Source organism: Anas acuta, chromosome 20 (assembly GCF_963932015.1).
Source record: "Anas acuta chromosome 20, bAnaAcu1.1, whole genome shotgun sequence".
Classification (NCBI taxonomy): domain Eukaryota; kingdom Metazoa; phylum Chordata; class Aves; order Anseriformes; family Anatidae; genus Anas; species Anas acuta.
This window is the reverse complement of record NC_088998.1, coordinates 1-14341: the sequence shown is the minus strand read 5'-3', so window position 1 is coordinate 14341 and position 14341 is coordinate 1.

Here is a 14341-nt window from a genome sequence, read left to right as displayed (position 1 = left end):
CTGGACCCCCCGTGTTCGCTGTTTACAAGCAACCCTAAATATAACACTAGCCAGCATGGCAGAAAACTGAAAACTCGGGCCAAACAAAAACTCTTAAAAGCCTAATTCGCCCATCCAGAAGTGCCCCCAAAGGAAGGCTTTGGGTACAAGTGAACTCCCCAGGGGAGCCTTTATGCAGCCCCACATGCAACTGGACCCTCCGGGTTCACTCTTTCACCGCAAGCCTAAATATAGCCCTAGCACGCCTGGCAGTCGACTGAAAGCTCGCTCCACAGAAAATGTGTTACGAGCCCCATTCGCCCATCCAAAAGTGCCCCCAAAGGAAGGCTTTGGGTACATCTGAACTCCCCAGGGGAGCCTTTACGCAGCCCCACATGCAACTGGACCCTCCGTATTCGCTCTTTCACAGCAACCCTAAATATAGCCCTGGCCCGCCTGGCATTCGACTGAAAACTCGGGCCACAGAAAATGCATTAAAAGCCTAATTCGCCCATCCAAAAGTGCCCCCAGAGGAAGGCTTTGGGTACAAGTGAACTCCCCAGGGGAGCCTTTACGCAGCCCCACATGCAACTGGACCCTCCGTGTTCGCTCTTTACAGCAACCCTAAATATAACACTAGCCAGCATGGCAGAAAACTGAAAACTCTGGCCACAGAAAAAGAGTTTCAAGCCCCATTCACCCATCCAGAAGTGCCCCCAAAGGAAGGCTTTGGGTACAAGTGAACTCCCCAGGGGAGCCTTTATGCAGCCCCACATGCAACTGGACCCTCCGGGTTCACTCTTTCACAGCAACCCTAAATATAGCCCTGGCCCGCCTGGCAGTCGACTGAAAACTCGGGCCACAGAAAATGTGTTACGAGCCCCATTCGCCCATCCAAAAGTGCCCCCAAAGGAAGGCTTTGGGTACATCTGAACTCCCCAGGGGAGCCTTTACACAGCCCCACATGCAACTGGACCCTCCGTGTTCGCTCTTTACAGCAACCCAAAATATAACCCTAGCCAGCATGGCAGAAGACTGAAAACTCGGGCCACAGAAAAAGCGTTTCAAGCCCCTTTCGCCCATCCAAAAGTGCCCCCAAAGGAAGGCTTTGGGTACAAGTGAACTCCCCAGGGGAGCCTTTATGCAGCCCCACATGCAACTGGACCCTCCTTGTTCACTGTTTACGAGCAACCCTAAATATACCCCTAGCTACCATGGCAGAAGACTGAAAACTCAGGCTCCAGAAAATGCGTTTCATGCCCCATTCACCCATCCAGAAGTGCCCCCAAAGGAAGGCTTTGGGTACAACTGAACTCCCCAGGGGAGCCTTTATGCAGCCCCACATGCAACTAGACCCTCCGGGTTCACTCTTTCACCGCAAGCCTAACTATATCCCTCGGCGCAATGGGAGAAGACTGAAAAAGCGGGCCTCAGAAAACGCATTGCGATTCCACTTGGACCATCCAAAAGTGCCCCCAAAGGAAGGCTTTGGGTACAACTGGACTCCCCAGGGGAGCCTTAACGCAGCCCCACATGCAACTGGACCCTCCGTATTCGCTCTTTCACAGCAACCCTAAATATAGCCCTGGCCCGCCTGGCAGTCGACTGAAAACTCGGGCCCCAGAAAATGCATTAAAAGCCTAATTCGCCCATCCAAAAGTGCCCCCAGAGGAAGGCTTTGGGTACAAGTGAACTCCCCAGGGGAGCCTTTATGCAGCCCCACATGCAACTGGACCCTCCGTATTCGCTCTTTTACAGCAACCCTAAATATAACCTTGGCCCGCATGGCAGACGACTGAAAGCTCGGGCCCCAGAAAACGAGCTACAAGCCCAATTCGAACATACAAAAGTGCCCCCAAAGGAAGGCTTTGGGTACAAGTGAACTCCCCAGGGGAGCCTTTATGCAGGCCCATACGCAACTGGATCCCCAGTGTTCGCTGTTTACAAGCAACCCTAAATATAACCCTGGCCCGCATGGCAGAAAACTGAAAACTCGGGCCACAGAAAAAGCGTTTCAAGCCCCATTCACCCATCCAGAAGTGCCCCCAAAGGAAGGCTTTGGGTACAACTGAACTCCCCAGGGGAGCCTTTATGCAGCCCCACATGCAACTGGACCCTCCGGGTTCACTCTTTCACCGCAAGCCTAAATATAGCCCTAGCACGCCTGGCAGTCGACTGAAAGCTCGGGCCACAGAAAATGTGTTACGAGCCCCATTCGCCCATCCAAAAGTGCCCCCAAAGGAAGGCTTTGGGTACAAGTGAACTCCCCAGGGGAGCCTTTATGCAGCCCCACATGCAACTGGACCCTCCGGGTTCACTCTTTCACCGCAAGCCTAAATATAGCCCTAGCACGCCTGGCAGTCGACTGAAAGCTCGCTCCACAGAAAATGTGTTACGAGCCCCATTCGCCCATCCAAAAGTGCCCCCAAAGGAAGGCTTTGGGTACATCTGAACTCCCCAGGGGAGCCTTTACGCAGCCCCACATGCAACTGGACCCTCCGTATTCGCTCTTTCACAGCAACCCTAAATATAGCCCTGGCCCGCCTGGCAGTCGACTGAAAACTCGGGCCACAGAAAATGCATTAAAAGCCTAATTCGCCCATCCAAAAGTGCCCCCAGAGGAAGGCTTTGGGTACAAGTGAACTCCCCAGGGGAGCCTTTACGCAGCCCCACATGCAACTGGACCCTCCGTGTTCGCTCTTTACAGCAACCCTAAATATAACACTAGCCAGCATGGCAGAAGACTGAAAACTCGGGCCACAGAAAAAGCGTTTCAAGCCCCTTTCGCCCATCCAGAAGTGCCCCCAAAGGAAGGCTTTGGGTACAAGTGAACTCCCCAGGGGAGCCTTTATGCAGCCCCACATGCAACTGGACCCTCCGTATTCGCTCTTTTACAGCAACCCTAAATATAACCTTGGCCCGCATGGCAGACGACTGAAAGCTCGGGCCCCAGAAAACGTGCTACAAGCCCAATTCGAACATACAAAAGTGCCCCCAAAGGAAGGCTTTGGGTACAAGTGAACTCCCCAGGGGAGCCTTTATGCAGGCCCATACGCAACTGGACCCCCCGTGTACGCTGTTTACAAGCAACCCTAAATATAACACTAGCCAGCATGGCAGAAAACTGAAAACTCGGGCCAAACAAAAACTCTTAAAAGCCTAATTCGCCCATCCAAAAGTGCCCCCAGAGGAAGGCTTTGGGTACAACTGAACTCCCCAGGGGAGCCTTTATGCAGCCCCACATGCAACTGGACCCTCCGGGTTCACTCTTTCACCGCAAGCCTAAATATAGCCCTAGCACGCCTGGCAGTCGACTGAAAGCTCGCTCCACAGAAAATGTGTTACGAGCCCCATTCGCCCATCCAAAAGTGCCCCCAAAGGAAGGCTTTGGGTACATCTGAACTCCCCAGGGGAGCCTTTACGCAGCCCCACATGCAACTGGACCCTCCGTGTTCGCTCTTTACAGCAACCCTAAATATAACCCTAGCCAGCATGGCAGAAGACTGAAAACTCGGGCCACAGAAAAAGCGTTTCAAGCCCCTTTCACCCATCCAGAAGTGCCCCCAAAGGAAGGCTTTGGGTACAAGTGAACTCCCCAGGGGAGCCTTAACGCATCCCCACATGCAACTGGACCCTCCGTATTCGCTCTTTCACAGCAACCCTAAATATAACCCTGGACCGCATGGCAGACGACTGAAAAATCGGGCCCCAGAAAACGTGCTACAAGCCCCATTCGACCATCGAAAAGTGCCCCCAAAGGAAGGCTTTGGGTACAAGTGAACTCCCCAGGGGAGCCTTTATGCAGCCCCACATGCAACTGGACCCTCCGCGTTCACTCTTTCACCGCAAGCCTAAATATAGCCCTCGGCGCAATGGGAGAAGACTGAAAAAGCGGGCCTAAGAAAACGCATTGCGATTCCCCTTGGACCATCCAAAAGTGCCCCCAAAGGAAGGCTTTGGGTACAACTGGACTCCCCAGGGGAGCCTTAACGCAGCCCCACATGCAACTGGACCCTCCGTATTCGCTCTTTCACAGCAACCCTAAATATAGCCCTGCCCCGCCTTGCAGTCGACTGAAAACTCGGGCCCCAGAAAAACTGTTAAAAGCCTAATTCGCCCATCCAAAAGTGCCCCCAGAGGAAGGCTTTGGGTACAACTGAACTCCCCAGGGGAGCCTTTATGCAGCCCCACATGCAACTGGACCCTCCGGGTTCACTCTTTACAGCAACCCTAAATATAGCCCTGGCCCGCCTGGCAGTCGACTGAAAACTCGGGCCCCAGAAAAACTGTTAAAAGCCTAATTCGCCCATCCAAAAGTGCCCCCAGAGGAAGGCTTTGGGTACAAGTGAACTCCCCAGGCGAGCCTTTACGCAGCCCCACATGCAACTGGACCTTCCTTGTTCACTTTTTATGAGCAACCCTAAATATACCCCTAGCCACCATGGCAGAAGACTGAAAACTCGGGCTCCAGAAAATGCGTTTCAAGCCCCATTCACCCATCCAGAAGTGCCCCCAAAGGAAGGCTTTGGGTACAAGTGAACTCCCCAGGGGAGCCTTTATGCAGCCCCACATGCAACTGGACCCTCCGGGTTCACTCTTTCACCGCAAGCCTAAATATAGCCCTAGCACGCCTGGCAGTCGACTGAAAGCTCGGGCCACAGAAAATGTGTTACGAGCCCCATTCGCCCATCCAGAAGTGCCCCCAAAGGAAGGCTTTGGGTACAAGTGAACTCCCCAGGGGAGCCCTTACGCAGCCCCACATGCAACTGGACCCTCCGTGTTCGCTCTTTACAGCAACCCTAAATATAACCCTAACCAGCATGGCAGAAGACTGAAAACTCGGGCTCCAGAAAATGAGTTTCAAGCCCCTTTCGCCCATCCAGAAGTGCCCCCAATGGAAGGCTTTGGGTACAAGTGAACTCCCCAGGGGAGCCTTTATGCAGCCCCACATGCAACTGGACCCTCCGGGTTCACTCTTTCACCGCAAGCCTAAATATAACACTGGCCCGCATGGCAGACGACTGAAAACTCGGGCACCAGAAAACGTGCTACAAGCCCCATTCGCCCATCCAAAAGTGCCCCCAAAGGAAGGCTTTGGGTACAACTGAACTCCCCAGGGGAGCCTTTATGCAGGCCCATACGCAACTGGACCCTCTGGGTTCACTCTTTCACCGCAAGCCTAAATATAGCCCTTGGCGCAATGGGAGAAGTCTGAAAAAGCGGGCCTCAGAAAACGCATTGCGATTCCCCTTGGACCATCCCAAAGTGCCCCCAAAGGAAGGCTTTGGGTACAACTGGACTCCCCAGGGGAGCCTTAACGAAGCCCCACATGCAACTGGACCCTCCGTATTCGTTCTTTCACAGCAACCCTAAATATAACCCTGGCCCGCATGGCAGACCACTGAAAAATGGGGCCCCAGAAAACATGCTACAAGCCCCATTCGCCCATCCAAAAGTGCCCCCAAAGGAAGGCTTTGGCTACATCTGAACTCCCCAGGGGAGCCTTTACGCAGCCCTACATGCAACTGGACCCTACGGGTTCACTCTTTACAGCAACCCTAAATATAACCCTGGCCCGCATGGCAGACCACTGAAAAATCGGGCCCCAGAAAACATGCTACAAGCCCCATTCGCCCATCCAAAAGTGCCCCCAAAGGAAGGCTTTGGCTACATCTGAACTCCCCAGGGGAGACTTTATGCAGCCCCACATGCAACTGGACCCTCCGGGTTCACTCTTTCACCGCAAGCTTAAATATAGCCCTAGCATGCCTGGCAGTCGACTGAAAGCTCAGGCCACAGAAAACGTGCTACAAGCCCCATTCGACCATCCAAAAGTGCCCCCAAAGGAAGGCTTTGGGTACAACTGAACTCCCCAGGGGAGCCTTTATGCAGGCCCATACGCAACTGGACCCCCCGTGTTCGCTGTTTACAAGCAACCCTAAGTATAACCCTAGGCAGCATGGCAGGAAACTGAAAACTCGGGCCACAGAAAAAGCATTTCAAGCCCCATTCACCCATCCAGAAGTGCCCCCAAAGGAAGGCTTTGGGTACAAGTGAACTCCCCAGGGGAGCCTTTATGCAGCCCCACATGCAACTGGACCCTCCGGGTTCACTCTTTCACCGCAAGCCTAAATATAGCCCTAGCACGCCTGGCAGTCGACGGAAAGCTCCGGCCACAGAAAATGTGATACGAGCCCCATTCGCCCATCCAAAAGTGCCCCCAAAGGAAGGCTTTGGGTACATCTGAACTCCCCAGGGGAGCCTTTATGCAGCCCCTCATGCAACTGGACCCTTCGTATTCACTCTTTACAGCAACCCTAAATATAACCCTAGCCAGCATGGCAGAAGACTCAAAACTCGGGCCACAGAAAAAGCGTTTCAAGCCCCTTTCGCCCATCCAGAAGTGCCCCCAAAGGAAGGCTTTGGATACAAGTGAACTCCCCAAGGGAGCCTTTATGCAGCCCCACATGCAACTGGACCCTCCTTGTTCACTGTTTACGAGCAACCCTAAATATACCCCTAGCCACCATGGCAGAAGACTGAAAACTCGGGCTCCAGAAAATGCGTTTCAAGCCCCATTCACCCATCCAGAAGTGCCCCCAAAGGAAGGCTTTGGGTACAACTGAACTCCCCAGGGGAGCCTTTACGCAGCCCCACATGCAACTGGACCCTCCGTATTCGCTCTTTCACAGCAACCCTAAATATAGCCCTGGCCCGCCTGGCAGTCGACTGAAAACTCGGGCCCCAGAAAAACTGTTAAAAGCCTAATTCGCCCATCCAGAAGTGCCCCCAGAGGAAGGCTTTGGGTACAACTGAACTCCCCAGGGGAGCCTTTACGCAGCCCCACATGCAACTGGACCCTCCGTATTCGCTCTTTTACAGCAACCCTAAATATAACACGGGCCCGCATGGCAGACGACTAAAAGCTCGGGCCCCAGAAAACGTGAAACAAGCCCAATTCGAACATACAAAAGTGCCCCCAAAGGAAGGCTTTGGGTACAAGTGAACTCCCCAGGGGAGCCTTTATGCAGGCCCATACGCAACTGGACCCTCCGTGTTCGCTCTTTACAGCAACCCTAAATATAACCCTAGCCAGCATGGCAGAAGACTGAAAACTCGGGCTCCAGAAAATGCGTTTCAAGCCCCATTCACCCATCCAGAAGTGCCCCCAAAGGAAGGCTTTGGGTACAACTGAACTCCCCAGGGGAGCCTTTATGCAGCCCCACATGCAACTGGACCCTCCGTATTCTCTCTTTCACAGCAACCCTAAATATAGCCCTGGCCCGCCTGGCAGTCGACTGAAAACTCGGGCCCCAGAAAATGCGTTAAAAGCCTAATTCGCCCATCCAAAAGTGCCACCAGAGGAAGGCTTTGGGTACAAGTGAACTCCCCAGGGGAGCCTTTACGCAGCCCCACATGCAACTGGACCCTCCTTGTTCACTGTTTACGAGCAACCCTAAATATACCCCTAGCCACCATGGCAGAAGACTGAAAACTCGGGCTCCAGAAAATGCGTTTCAAGCCCCATTCACCCATCCAGAAGTGCCCCCAAAGGAAGGCTTTGGGTACAACTGAACTCCCCAGGGGAGCCTTTATGCAGCCCCACATGCAACTGGACCCTCCGGGTTCACTCTTTCACCGCAAGCCTAAATATAGCCCTAGCACGCCTGGCAGTCGACTGAAAGCTCGGGCTACAGAAAATGTGTTACGAGCCCCATTCGCCAATCCAAAAGTGCCCCCAGAGGAAGGCTTTGGGTACAACTGAACTCCCCAGGGGAGCCTTTATGCAGCCCCACATGCAACTGGACCCTCCGTGTTCGCTCTTTACAGCAACCCTAAATATAACCCTGGCCCGCCTGGCAGTCGACTGAAAACTCGGGCCCCAGAAAATGCGTTAAAAGCCTAATTCGCCCATCCAAAAGTGTCCCCAGAGGAAGGCTTTGGGTACATCTGAACTCCCCAGGGGAGCCTTTATGCAGCCCCACATGCAACTGGACCCTCCGTATTCGCTCTTTCACAGCAATCCTAAATATAGCCCTGGCCCGCCTGGCAGTCGACTGAAAACTCGGGCCCCAGAAAATGCGTTAAAATCCTAATTCGCCCATCCAAAAGTGCCCCCAGAGGAAGGCTTTGGGTACAAGTGAACTCCCCAGGGGAGCCTTTATGCAGCCCCACATGCAACTGGACCCTCCGTGTTCGCTCTTTACAGCAACCCTAAATATAACCCTAGCCAGCATGGCAGAAGACTGAAAACTCGGGCCACAGAAAAAGCGTTTCAAGCCCATTTCGCCCATCCAAATGTGCCCCCAAAGGAAGGCTTTGGGTACAACTGAACTCCCCAGGGGATTCTTTATGCAGCCCCACATGCCACTGGACCCTCCTTGTTCAATGTTTACTTGCAACCCTAAATATACCCCTAGCCACCATGGCAGAAGACTGAAAACTCGGGCTCCAGAAAATGTGTTACGAGCCCAATTCGTCCATCCAAAAGTGCCCCCAGAGGAAGGCTTTGGGTACAAGTGAACTCCCCAGGGGAGCCTTTACGCAGCCCCACATGCAACTGGACCCTCCTTGTTCGCTCTTTCACAGCAATCCTAAATATAGCCCTGGCCCGCCTGGCAGTCGACTGAAAACTCGGGCCCCAGAAAATGCGATAAAAGCCTAATTCTCCCATCCAAAAGTGCCCCCAGAGGAAGGCTTTGGGTACAAGTGAACTCCCCAGGGGAGCCTTTACGCAGCCCCACATGCAACTGGACCCTCCTTGTTCACTGTTTACGAGCAACCCTAAATATACCCCTAGCCACCATGGCAGACCACTGAAAACTCGGGCTCCAGAAAATGCGTTTCAAGCCCCATTCACCCATCCAGAAGTGCCCCCAAAGGAAGGCTTTGAGTACAAGTGAACTCCCCAGGGGAGCCTTTATGCAGCCCCACATGCAACTGGACCCTCCGCGTTCACTCTTTCACCGCAAGCCTAAATATAGCCCTCGGCGCAATGGGAAAAGACTGAAAAATCGGGCCTCAGAAAACACATTGCAATTCCCCTTGGACCATTCCAAACTGCCCCCAAAGGAAGGCTTTGGGTACAACTGAACTCCCCAGGGGAGCCTTTACGCAGCCCCACATGCAACTGGACCCTCCGTATTCGCTCTTTCACAGCAACCCTAAATATATCCCTGGCCCACCTGGCAGTCGACTGAAAACTCGGGCCCCTGAAAATGCATTAAAAGCCTAATTCGCCCATCCAAAAGAGCCCCCAGAGGAAGGCTTTGGGTACAACTGAACTCCCCAGGGGAGCCTTTATGCAGCCCCACATGCAACTGGACCCTCCTTGTTCACTGTTTACGAGCAACCCTAAATATACCCCTAGCCACCATGGCAGAAGACTGAAAATTCGGGCTCCAGAAAATGCGTTTCAAGCCCCATTCACCCATCCAGAAGTGCCCCCAAAGGAAAGCTTTGGGTACAAGTGAACTCCCCAGGGAAGCCTTTATGCAGCCCTACATGCAACTGGACCCTCTGGGTTCACTCTTTCACAGCAAGCCTAAATATAGCCCTTGGCGCAATGGGAGAAGACTGAAAAAGCGGGCCTCAGAAAACGTATTGCGATTCCCCGTGGACCATCCCAAAGTGCCCCCAAAGGAAGGCTTTGGGTACAGCTGGACTCCCCAGGGGAGCCTTTACGCAGGCCCACATGCAACTGGACCCTCCGTATTCGCTCTTTCACCGCAAGCCTAAATATAGCCCTGGCCCGCCTGGCAGTCGACTGAAAACTCGGGCCCCTGAAAATGCATTAAATCCTAATTCACCCCTCCAAAAGTGCCCCCAGAGGAAGGCTTTGGGTACAAGTGAACTCCCCAGGCGAGCCTTTACGCAGCCCCACATGCAACTGGACCCTCCTTGTTCACTGTTTACGAGCAACCCTAAATATACCCCTAGCCAGCATGGCAGAAGACTGAAAACTCGGGCTCCAGAAAATGCGTTTCAAGCCCCATTCACCCATCCAGAAGTGCCCCCAAAGGAAGGCTTTGGGTACAACTGAACTCCCCAGGGGAGCCTTTATGCAGCCCCACATGCAACTGGACCCTCCGGGTTCACTCTTTCACCGCAAGCCTAAATATAGCCCTAGCACGCCTGGAAGTCAACTGAAAGCTCGGGCCACAGAAAATGTGTTACGAGCCCCATTCGCCCATCCAAAAGTGCCCCCAAAGGAAGGCTTTGGGTACATCTGAACTCCCCAGGGGAGCCTTTATGCAGCCCCACATGCAACTGGACCCTCCGTGTTCGCTCTTTACAGCAACCCTAAATATAACCCTAGCCAGCATGTCAGAACACTGAAAACTCGGGCCACAGAAAAAGCGTTTCAAGCCCCTTTCACCCATCCAGAAGTGCCCCCAAAGGAAGGCTTTGGGTACAAGTGAACTCCCCAGGGGAGCCTTAACGCATCCCCACATGCAACTGGACCCTCCGTATTCGCTCTTTCACAGCAACCCTAAATATAACCCTGGACCGCATGGCAGACGACTGAAAAATCGGGCCCCAGAAAACGTGCTACAAGCCCCATTCGACCATCGAAAAGTGCCCCCAAAGGAAGGCTTTGGGTACAAGTGAACTCCCCAGGGGAGCCTTTATGCAGCCCCACATGCAACTGGACCCTCCGCGTTCACTCTTTCACCGCAAGCCTAAATATAGCCCTCGGCGCAATGGGAGAAGACTGAAAAAGCGGGCCTAAGAAAACGCATTGCGATTCCCCTTGGACCATCCAAAAGTGCCCCCAAAGGAAGGCTTTGGGTACAACTGGACTCCCCAGGGGAGCCTTAACGCAGCCCCACATGCAACTGGACCCTCCGTATTCGCTCTTTCACAGCAACCCTAAATATAGCCCTGCCCCGCCTTGCAGTCGACTGAAAACTCGGGCCCCAGAAAAACTGTTAAAAGCCTAATTCGCCCATCCAAAAGTGCCCCCAGAGGAAGGCTTTGGGTACAACTGAACTCCCCAGGGGAGCCTTTATGCAGCCCCACATGCAACTGGACCCTCCGGGTTCACTCTTTACAGCAACCCTAAATATAGCCCTGGCCCGCCTGGCAGTCGACTGAAAACTCGGGCCCCAGAAAAACTGTTAAAAGCCTAATTCGCCCATCCAAAAGTGCCCCCAGAGGAAGGCTTTGGGTACAAGTGAACTCCCCAGGCGAGCCTTTACGCAGCCCCACATGCAACTGGACCTTCCTTGTTCACTTTTTATGAGCAACCCTAAATATACCCCTAGCCACCATGGCAGAAGACTGAAAACTCGGGCTCCAGAAAATGCGTTTCAAGCCCCATTCACCCATCCAGAAGTGCCCCCAAAGGAAGGCTTTGGGTACAAGTGAACTCCCCAGGGGAGCCTTTATGCAGCCCCACATGCAACTGGACCCTCCGGGTTCACTCTTTCACCGCAAGCCTAAATATAGCCCTAGCACGCCTGGCAGTCGACTGAAAGCTCGGGCCACAGAAAATGTGTTACGAGCCCCATTCGCCCATCCAGAAGTGCCCCCAAAGGAAGGCTTTGGGTACAACTGAACTCCCCAGGGGAGCCCTTACGCAGCCCCACATGCAACTGGACCCTCCGTGTTCGCTCTTTACAGCAACCCTAAATATAACCCTAACCAGCATGGCAGAAGACTGAAAACTCGGGCTCCAGAAAATGCGTTTCAAGCCCCTTTCGCCCATCCAGAAGTGCCCCCAATGGAAGGCTTTGGGTACAAGTGAACTCCCCAGGGGAGCCTTTATGCAGCCCCACATGCAACTGGACCCTCCGGGTTCACTCTTTCACCGCAAGCCTAAATATAACACTGGCCCGCATGGCAGACGACTGAAAACTCGGGCACCAGAAAACGTGCTACAAGCCCCATTCGCCCATCCAAAAGTGCCCCCAAAGGAAGGCTTTGGGTACAACTGAACTCCCCAGGGGAGCCTTTATGCAGGCCCATACGCAACTGGACCCTCTGGGTTCACTCTTTCACCGCAAGCCTAAATATAGCCCTTGGCGCAATGGGAGAAGTCTGAAAAAGCGGGCCTCAGAAAACGCATTGCGATTCCCCTTGGACCATCCCAAAGTGCCCCCAAAGGAAGGCTTTGGGTACAACTGGACTCCCCAGGGGAGCCTTAACGAAGCCCCACATGCAACTGGACCCTCCGTATTCGTTCTTTCACAGCAACCCTAAATATAACCCTGGCCCGCATGGCAGACCACTGAAAAATGGGGCCCCAGAAAACATGCTACAAGCCCCATTCGCCCATCCAAAAGTGCCCCCAAAGGAAGGCTTTGGCTACATCTGAACTCCCCAGGGGAGCCTTTACGCAGCCCTACATGCAACTGGACCCTACGGGTTCACTCTTTACAGCAACCCTAAATATAACCCTGGCCCGCATGGCAGACCACTGAAAAATCGGGCCCCAGAAAACATGCTACAAGCCCCATTCGCCCATCCAAAAGTGCCCCCAAAGGAAGGCTTTGGCTACATCTGAACTCCCCAGGGGAGACTTTATGCAGCCCCACATGCAACTGGACCCTCCGGGTTCACTCTTTCACCGCAAGCTTAAATATAGCCCTAGCATGCCTGGCAGTCGACTGAAAGCTCAGGCCACAGAAAACGTGCTACAAGCCCCATTCGACCATCCAAAAGTGCCCCCAAAGGAAGGCTTTGGGTACAACTGAACTCCCCAGGGGAGCCTTTATGCAGGCCCATACGCAACTGGACCCCCCGTGTTCGCTGTTTACAAGCAACCCTAAGTATAACCCTAGGCAGCATGGCAGGAACTGAAAACTCGGGCCACAGAAAAAGCATTTCAAGCCCCATTCACCCATCCAGAAGTGCCCCCAAAGGAAGGCTTTGGGTACAAGTGAACTCCCCAGGGGAGCCTTTATGCAGCCCCACATGCAACTGGACCCTCCGGGTTCACTCTTTCACCGCAAGCCTAAATATAGCCCTAGCACGCCTGGCAGTCGACGGAAAGCTCCGGCCACAGAAAATGTGATACGAGCCCCATTCGCCCATCCAAAAGTGCCCCCAAAGGAAGGCTTTGGGTACATCTGAACTCCCAGGGGAGCCTTTATGCAGCCCCTCATGCAACTGGACCTCCGTATTCACTCTTTACAGCAACCCTAAATATAACCCTAGCCAGCATGGCAGAAGACTCAAAACTCGGGCCACAGAAAAAGCGTTTCAAGCCCCTTTCGCCCATCCAGAAGTGCCCCCAAAGGAAGGCTTTGGATACAAGTGAACTCCCAAGGGAGCCTTTATGCAGCCCCACATGCAACTGGACCCTCCTTGTTCACTGTTTACGAGCAACCCTAAATATACCCCTAGCCACCATGGCAGAAGACTGAAAACTCGGGCTCCAGAAAATGCGTTTCAAGCCCCATTCACCCATCCAGAAGTGCCCCCAAAGGAAGGCTTTGGGTACAACTGAACTCCCCAGGGGAGCCTTTACGCAGCCCCACATGCAACTGGACCCTCCGTATTCGCTCTTTCACAGCAACCCTAAATATAGCCCTGGCCCGCCTGGCAGTCGACTGAAAACTCGGGCCCCAGAAAAACTGTTAAAAGCCTAATTCGCCCATCCAGAAGTGCCCCCAGAGGAAGGCTTTGGGTACAACTGAACTCCCCAGGGGAGCCTTTACGCAGCCCCACATGCAACTGGACCCTCCGTATTCGCTCTTTTACAGCAACCCTAAATATAACACTGGCCCGCATGGCAGACGACTAAAAGCTCGGGCCCAGAAAACGTGAAACAAGCCCAATTCGAACATACAAAAGTGCCCCCAAAGGAAGGCTTTGGGTACAAGTGAACTCCCCAGGGGAGCCTTTATGCAGGCCCATACGCAACTGGACCCTCCGTGTTCGCTCTTTACAGCAACCCTAAATATAAACCCTAGCCAGCATGGCAGAAGACTGAAAACTCGGGCTCCAGAAAATGCGTTTCAAGCCCCATTCACCCATCCAGAAGTGCCCCCAAAGGAAGGCTTTGGGTACAACTGAACTCCCCAGGGGAGCCTTTATGCAGCCCCACATGCAACTGGACCCTCCGTATTCTCTCTTTCACAGCAACCCTAATATAGCCCTGCCCGCCTGGCAGTCGACTGAAAACTCGGGCCCAGAAAATGCGTTAAAAGCCTAATTCGCCCATCCAAAAGTGCCACCAGAGGAAGGCTTTGGGTACAAGTGAACTCCCCAGGGGAGCCTTTACGCAGCCCCCACATGCAACTGGACCCTCCTTGTTCACTGTTTACGAGCAACCCTAAATATACCCCTAGCCACCATGGCAGAAGACTGAAAACTCGGGCTCCAGAAAATGCGTTTCAAGCCCATTCACCCATCC